Raw genomic sequence first — 7,307 nt, 5'->3', positions numbered from 1 at the left:
TCGGCCAAACTGGTAAAGACTTAAAAAATAGGATAAATTAGCACAAATATAGTGTAAGGAGTGGGCAAAGTTCCAGTGGCCTTTTTATCCATGTAAGAGACCACAACCATCCTATTGATTGGGATAATTCTAATGTAATAATTTCTTGTAGATCTTATTAGAAAGAAACATAATCGAATCCAGTCACATTAAGCAAACCTTTGACTATAATATTAATTTAAGTTTAGGATTATATAAGCTTGATGATTTTATTATTGATAAAATTGTAGAAAATTCTCCAAGTGTTACTAGGCTGGGGTGACGTAACGTCATGTGACCAAACGTCCTTAAAAGTAAACATACGTCTCAACGTGATTATGAAGCATCTTGTGTGTCCTTCCCATGTTCCTAGCTTGTCTATTACTTTATGTATATATATCCACCTATGTCTCTGTAACTGTGTATTCCTTGATAATGTCTTAAATAGATGAAAACGTTCGGACTAAGCTTTTTATTTCCCAGTGTTTTTTCTGCATATATATATATATATATATATATATATATATATATATATATATATATATGTGTGTGTGTGTGTGTGTTTGTGTGTGTGTGTGTGTGTGTGTGTGTGTGTGTGTGTGTGTGTGTGTGTGTGTGTGTGTGTGTGTGTGTGTGTGTGTGCGTGTGTATATATATATATATATATGTGGAATATATATATATGTATGTGTATATGTATATATATATATATATATATATATATATATATATATATATACATATATTGTGACGCCTAGGGGGAAGGGCCATGTCCAAAAAACTAGAGTTCTGATTAAAGAATAATTATTTCCTTCAAATGAAGCAAAAACAAACAGGATCGAAGAACAGAGGTCGCCAAGCGAGCAAAATATTACAAGATCCGTTCCACTGTAATGTTCACATAAATATATATAAGTACCAGTCAATGAGTCCCTTTAGGACATAAATGGCCTAATTTGCCAAGACAAGTAAACATAAATAGTCGATCAAATATCGACAATCAAAAGAATACAGTCTTTACAAAGACATACGTAAAATATGCAGAGTCGAGAAATATATAGACTATCAAAAAATACTGAGTCCTACAATGACTCGTAAATACACTAGTCGAGATGAAACTACGACTAAAGTCTAAGTCCAACAAAGAGGAAAAAGGAACTAGCATAAGGCTAGACAAGGTAGCAAGGGGCTCTGTATAAGCAGAGTCCAAATTTTCCGTTGCAATCACCGATATTTATACTTTTCTCCGTTAGGTCCGGAGGGCTGCCAAGTGTCGCTAGATGCAACGAATAACATGAGAGTTTTTGAATACTTCCAAGTACATACACGGATATTCTTTACATCAATGTATACAAAATAATATATGATAAAGTTACCTTGTCAATCTTAGATAAGCAGAAACTTAATAGTTTTTATATGAAAATCTATACATACGTAAATGAAAGCTGGGACGCTGTTGCCATAACTTACGCTCCCACGCAATTTTTTCCAGAACGCACGTAGGCACCTCTTTCTCACACCGACGCCTTTCGGCGTCCGAGGACAATGATAATATGCATTTTCTCTAATCTTACGTAAATCAGTTCCTAAGATTGACAAGATAGAGCCACAAGATAATACACATACATAAATCTATATGCAATGAATGGAACAGGTTTGACAAAGCAAGAGAAGAAAGAAATACGTCTGATATATAGAATTAATCACTTTGACAGTCTTCATACGTCGTTATCGACGGTTTGATTAGCATCGAGACCACCAAGCCTCCCGTGGGAAAGGCCGGCATAATCTCAAGGTACACATACGCACATGCGTGCACATGTATTTGTATGAAATCTTCACTACGACGAGTCTGTAGTCGTAACTATATATATATATATATACAACAGCACGGCACACAGCAAAAGAATGGAAGAAAAGGGGACAATTGATCATTAGAAGCATCCCACGGAGTGTCAGTACGACCAACACGCAAGAGTTAGAACCTCCTTGAACTCAGACCTATCCTAGTTCATTACCCACACCTTTTTTGTATTTATTGCCAGAATTTTTTGTAGTGTAACATTCTCTCAGAAGCACCATAGTGCGAAACTAGTTAAAGTATAAACTCTTGTTCTATTTGTGCTCTTTCCCTCTGCCTCTCTCATATACGTATACCGTATACACACACACATATGTATATATATATGTATATATGTACAGTATATATATATATATATATATTTATTTATATGTATATATATATGTATATATTTATATATATACATATATATACATATATATATATATATATATATATATATAACACTATCGAAAAAAAAATGAAAGATAATTAAGTATACTATATTCCGATCCTCTTCAACGTGATTTTACAGAGGGTGGATTAACTTAAATATACTAAGAGGAGATACATAAAGGGGATATGGGGAAGTAAGTATACTATTACTTGGTCCGTTTGAGCCCAAGTCGTGACGACCCTAAGGTCAAACTGACTCCGAGTCAAATGTTTGTAGGACAGGTTCATGTCAGGGAGGACAACTTGACGTATGATATTTTTGACGGTCAAGCTGGTAATGGCCGTGACCGGACGTTTTGTCGCCAGACAATTCGTCGTCAGACATTTCGTCGAACAGACATATCGTCGCCGGACGATTCATCGCATGGATGTTTCCTCGAAAAGCCTTTTCCTCGAAAGAGTGTTAAACAGGTAACCAGGTATTTATGTAACTATAGGCTCGTAAACGATGAAACAAACGTTAGACAAAAAGGTGGTATATATATACAGTATATATATATATATATATATATATATATACATATATATATATATATACATATTACAAAGAATTACAAAGGCGGAGCATACCGACAGGAGACCTTTTGATCCATATCTAGGTCGGATGCGAAAAAAATCATATTAATAATAAGATAATAATTAAAAACTATAATAATGTAAATAACAAATAAAATACATAAATAAATGCATAGGTATAGTTAAATAATAAACAAACAGGTAAATAGTAAATAATAATGAATTGACATATAACTAATAACAAATGAAAATCAGACAGACAAAAGATAACAAAACAAAAACAAATAATATAACATAAATTATAATCATTACAGCATCTTACTTAGGTATCTATCTAAATGATTCTTAAAGCTACGAACTGAACTACATTGCACTACCTGTGCAGGAAGTTTATTCCATTCATCAACTACACGGTTGGCAAAGTTGTTTCTACCCACTTCCAAATTGAATCTATTTCCGGACAGTTTGAGACCATTGTTTCTTGTCTGATTCTCATTCAATGTGAAAATTTTGTCACTTTTGATGTTGTCAATTCCCTTTAAAATCTTAAAGACCTGTATCAAGTCATCTCTGAGTCTACGCTTTTTTAGGGAAAACAGATTCATGTCTTTTAGTCGATTTTCGTATGATTTATTTTTGATATTTGGAATCAGTTTTGTGGCTTGCCGTTGTACTTTTTCCAGTCTGTCAATGTCTTTAATGAGATTCGGTGACCATACGGAAACAGCATATTCCAAATGAGGACGAACTAACGATTTATATAGCTTGTTAATGAGTGATGGACTTTTGAAAAAAAAAAATCGTGCAATCAGTCCTAGAATCTTATTTGCTTTCTCAGAGGCTGAAATACACTGCTTGGATGATTTGAGGTCGTTACTGATAATTACGCCGAGATCTTTTTCACTATCCACTTTTGTTAACGAATTTCCAAATAACTTGTAATCGTACTTACTATTATTTTTACCTATGTGCATTACCTTGCATTTACTTGTGTTAAATTTCATTAGCCACTTTTCAGACCATTGCTGTAATTTATCTAAATCTTCTTCAGTTTTGTATCATCAGCAAATTTGGAAACAGTAGATTTTAGTCCATGGTCTATATCATTTATATATACTATGAATAGAAGTGGCCCAAGAACGGAACTCTGAGGAACTCCACTTGTAACATTTTTCCATCCAGAAGTTTTTCCATTTAAAACAACTCTCTGTTTTCGACCATTCAACCAATTACTAGTCCAACTTAATAGGCTACCACTTATTCCGTGTAAAGCTAATTTAGTAATTAGTCTTTCGTGTGGGACGGTATCAAAAGCTTTTGCAAAGTCTAGATATATTAAATCTATATTGTTTCTTTTGTCATAATTCGAGATAACTGTGTTGTAGAATTCGAGTAAGTTAGTCACGCAAGAACGTTTCCGTCTGAAACCATGCTGGCTATCATTTATCAAACGGTTACTTTCTAAATGATGTTCGATAGCATCTCTGATGATAGTTTCCATTATTTTTCCTAAGATTGAAGTCAAACTTATAGGCCTATTGTTATTTGGTTTCTTTTTGTCACCTTTTTTGAATATGGGAGTAACGTTAGCTAGCTTCCATTCTCTTGGGACATCTCCGGTTATGATGGATTTCTTGAAAATAATTTCTAATGGAACAACAATCTCATTTTTCATTTCCTTTAAGATTCTTGGATGCCAACCGTCAGGCCCTGGTGTTTTATTAACTTTGAGTTTGTCTATACACCTTTTAATTTTTTCTTTTGTTATATTTACCGTAGTGAGTAAGTTTACCCTAGACTTTTCACAGGTTTCAGTTTGGAATTCACTTTGAGGTGTTTCGTTTACGAATACCGAGCTAAAATAATTGTTTAAGATATTACACATTCCTTCATTTGAATATTCAAGTTGACCGTCAGCAGATAATAGTTGTCCAATGTGATTCCTAACAACCTTTTTATCTCTAATGTAACTATAGAATTCTTTGGGATTCTCTTTGGATTTATCAGCGATGTTCATTTTGTATTGTCGTTTTCTTTTTCTTATTGTCTTTTTTTTAAATCTCTCTGAATTGATGCATAACTTTCATAGTCATTAGATGCGCCCGAGCACTTATATTTCTTATAAGCCTGTCTCTTTTTAGCAATACTTTTTTCAGTTTCTTTATCGAGGCACTTTGGGCGAGCCTGATTTGGGGGACGTCTGTCCTTAAAAGGAATGGAAGTTTGAATCATCTTAGTGAGCGTATTTTGAAATATTTCCCACATCTATCTACAGGTCTTTCGTTTAATTTTGCCTCCCAATCTGTAGGCTGAAGCTCCTGACGTAGTCCTATGAACTGAGCTTTACTGAAATCGGGTATTTTAGAAACACAAGTATCTATTCTAAAATTGTTTAGGAGTTTGAATCTAACTAAGTTGTGATCGCTATTTGCAACAGATTCACCGACTTCTATATCAGTTACCATGCTTTCGCGGCTAGTGATCAAAAGATCGAGTAAGTTTCCATATCTTGTGGGCTCTTTTACATGCTGAATTAAGTAATTGTCACCAAGAAAATTAATCAAGCGACTACCTATATGGCCATGTTCAAGGGTCATCCAATCAATGTCAGTAAAATTGAAATCACCCATTATCAATAAATCCCGGTTGCAGAAACTAGACAGTTCTTGAAATAACAGTTTGTCGTCTGCTAATGATAATGTCTTTGGCCTATATATTACACCTATATTCATTTTTTGTCCATTTGTTTGGGTTAACTCAACCCACAAAATATACATATATATATATATTTATATATATATATATATTATATATATATATATATATATTATATACATATATATACATATATGCATACATATATATATATATATGTGTGTGTGTGTGTGTGTGTGTGTGTGTGTGTGTGTGTGTGTGTGTGTGTGTGTGTGTGTGTGTGTGTGTGTGTGTGTGTGTGTGTGTGTGTGTGTGTGTGTGTGTGTGTGTGTGTGTGTGTGTGTGTGTGTGTGTGTGTGTGTGTGTGCGTGTGTGTGTGCGTGTGCGTGTGCGTGTGCGTGTACGTGTGTGTGTGTGTGTGTGTGTGTGTGTGTGTGTGTGTGTGTGTGTGTGTGTGTGTGTGTGTGTGTGTGTGGGTGTGTGTGTGTGTGCGTGTGCGTGTGCGTGTGCGTGTACGTTGTGTGTGTGTGTGTGTGTGTGTGTGTGTGTGTGTGTGTGTGTGTGTGTGTGTGTGTGTGTGTGTGTGTGTGTGTGTGTGTGTGTGTGTGTGTGTGTGTGTGTGTGTGTGTGTGTGTGTATACGACAGCATGGCATTATCAGGAAGCTAAAAACGATATACATACTTTATAAAACATATCAAATGTACCTATTTGATACTAAATTATACTATTTGCCTAAAATATTTTAAATATATAATGACCATATTCCCACATCTGGAAGGACATTTTTCAATATCCTCAAAAAGATATTATTTATTAATTAGATATTCTACATCTATTCTTGAGGTAATTTTTTCAAGATATGAATGATAATAAGGTGATAAATGATGATATCAGTACAATATGATATGTTTAAAGCAGCTTGATATCAGTAAGTAATTCTATCTATAATCTATTAATTAATTATTATTCTTTAATCTGAAGTTAAGAGTACTATTTTACATTGTTCGTCTCTAAGATCAAAATAGGGCATACTAATTTATTAATTAATCATTCTTCTTTAATCTAAATATTCTAAATATATAATACATATGCGACTTGAAGTCAAAAATACTAATTAATATTGTTTATCTGAAAATCGAATTAAGGCAAACTTATTTATCATTCTTTAATCTAAATAAGCAATTCATACTAGAAATGTGAGCTATGGTTAAAAGTATTAATTTATCAATTTATTCTTCTTCTTTAGTCTGAATATTCTAAATATATAATACATATGCGACATTAAGTCAAAAATACTAATTGATATAGTTCGCCTGAAAATCAAAGTAAGGCAAATCAATTGATTATTATTCTTTAATGTAAATATACAATAAAACGCAATACATATTCATGGAAAAGTGAACTGAAATCAAGACTAATTTGTTTATAATGTTTTTAAGATCAAAGTACTGCAAACTAAGTCACAATACCCCTGTTATTTTTATCCTTAAAATTTTTGAGAACACAATAGCAAGAGTCAGTTACTTTATATTGTAAAAATTAACTAATGTGGGAAAATGTTCTGCAAGATGTGGGAATATGGTGTCATGTGGGAAAATGGAAAATGTTCCGTTATTCGTTCTGCTGGTCTGGTTAGTGGGCTTTCTGTATAATTTATATTTCAGCTGGTTACCATGGTTTGAAGGGAAAACAGTGAGAACCACTTGATGGACTGGAAAAATGCTGAGCTTCTGATACATGAGCCCGATAAGATCCGCAGAAAGTGTTTGGAAGCAGCAATCATACAAGAAACCAACACAATTGAACAGAGTAGGGGCATG

This window comes from Oratosquilla oratoria, chromosome 40 (genome assembly GCF_046742065.1).
Source record: "Oratosquilla oratoria isolate Oo_2021 chromosome 40, ASM4674206v1, whole genome shotgun sequence".
NCBI lineage: Eukaryota > Metazoa > Arthropoda > Malacostraca > Stomatopoda > Squillidae > Oratosquilla > Oratosquilla oratoria.
The sequence above is the reverse complement of the archived record's forward strand: the minus strand, read 5'-3'. Positions refer to the sequence as shown.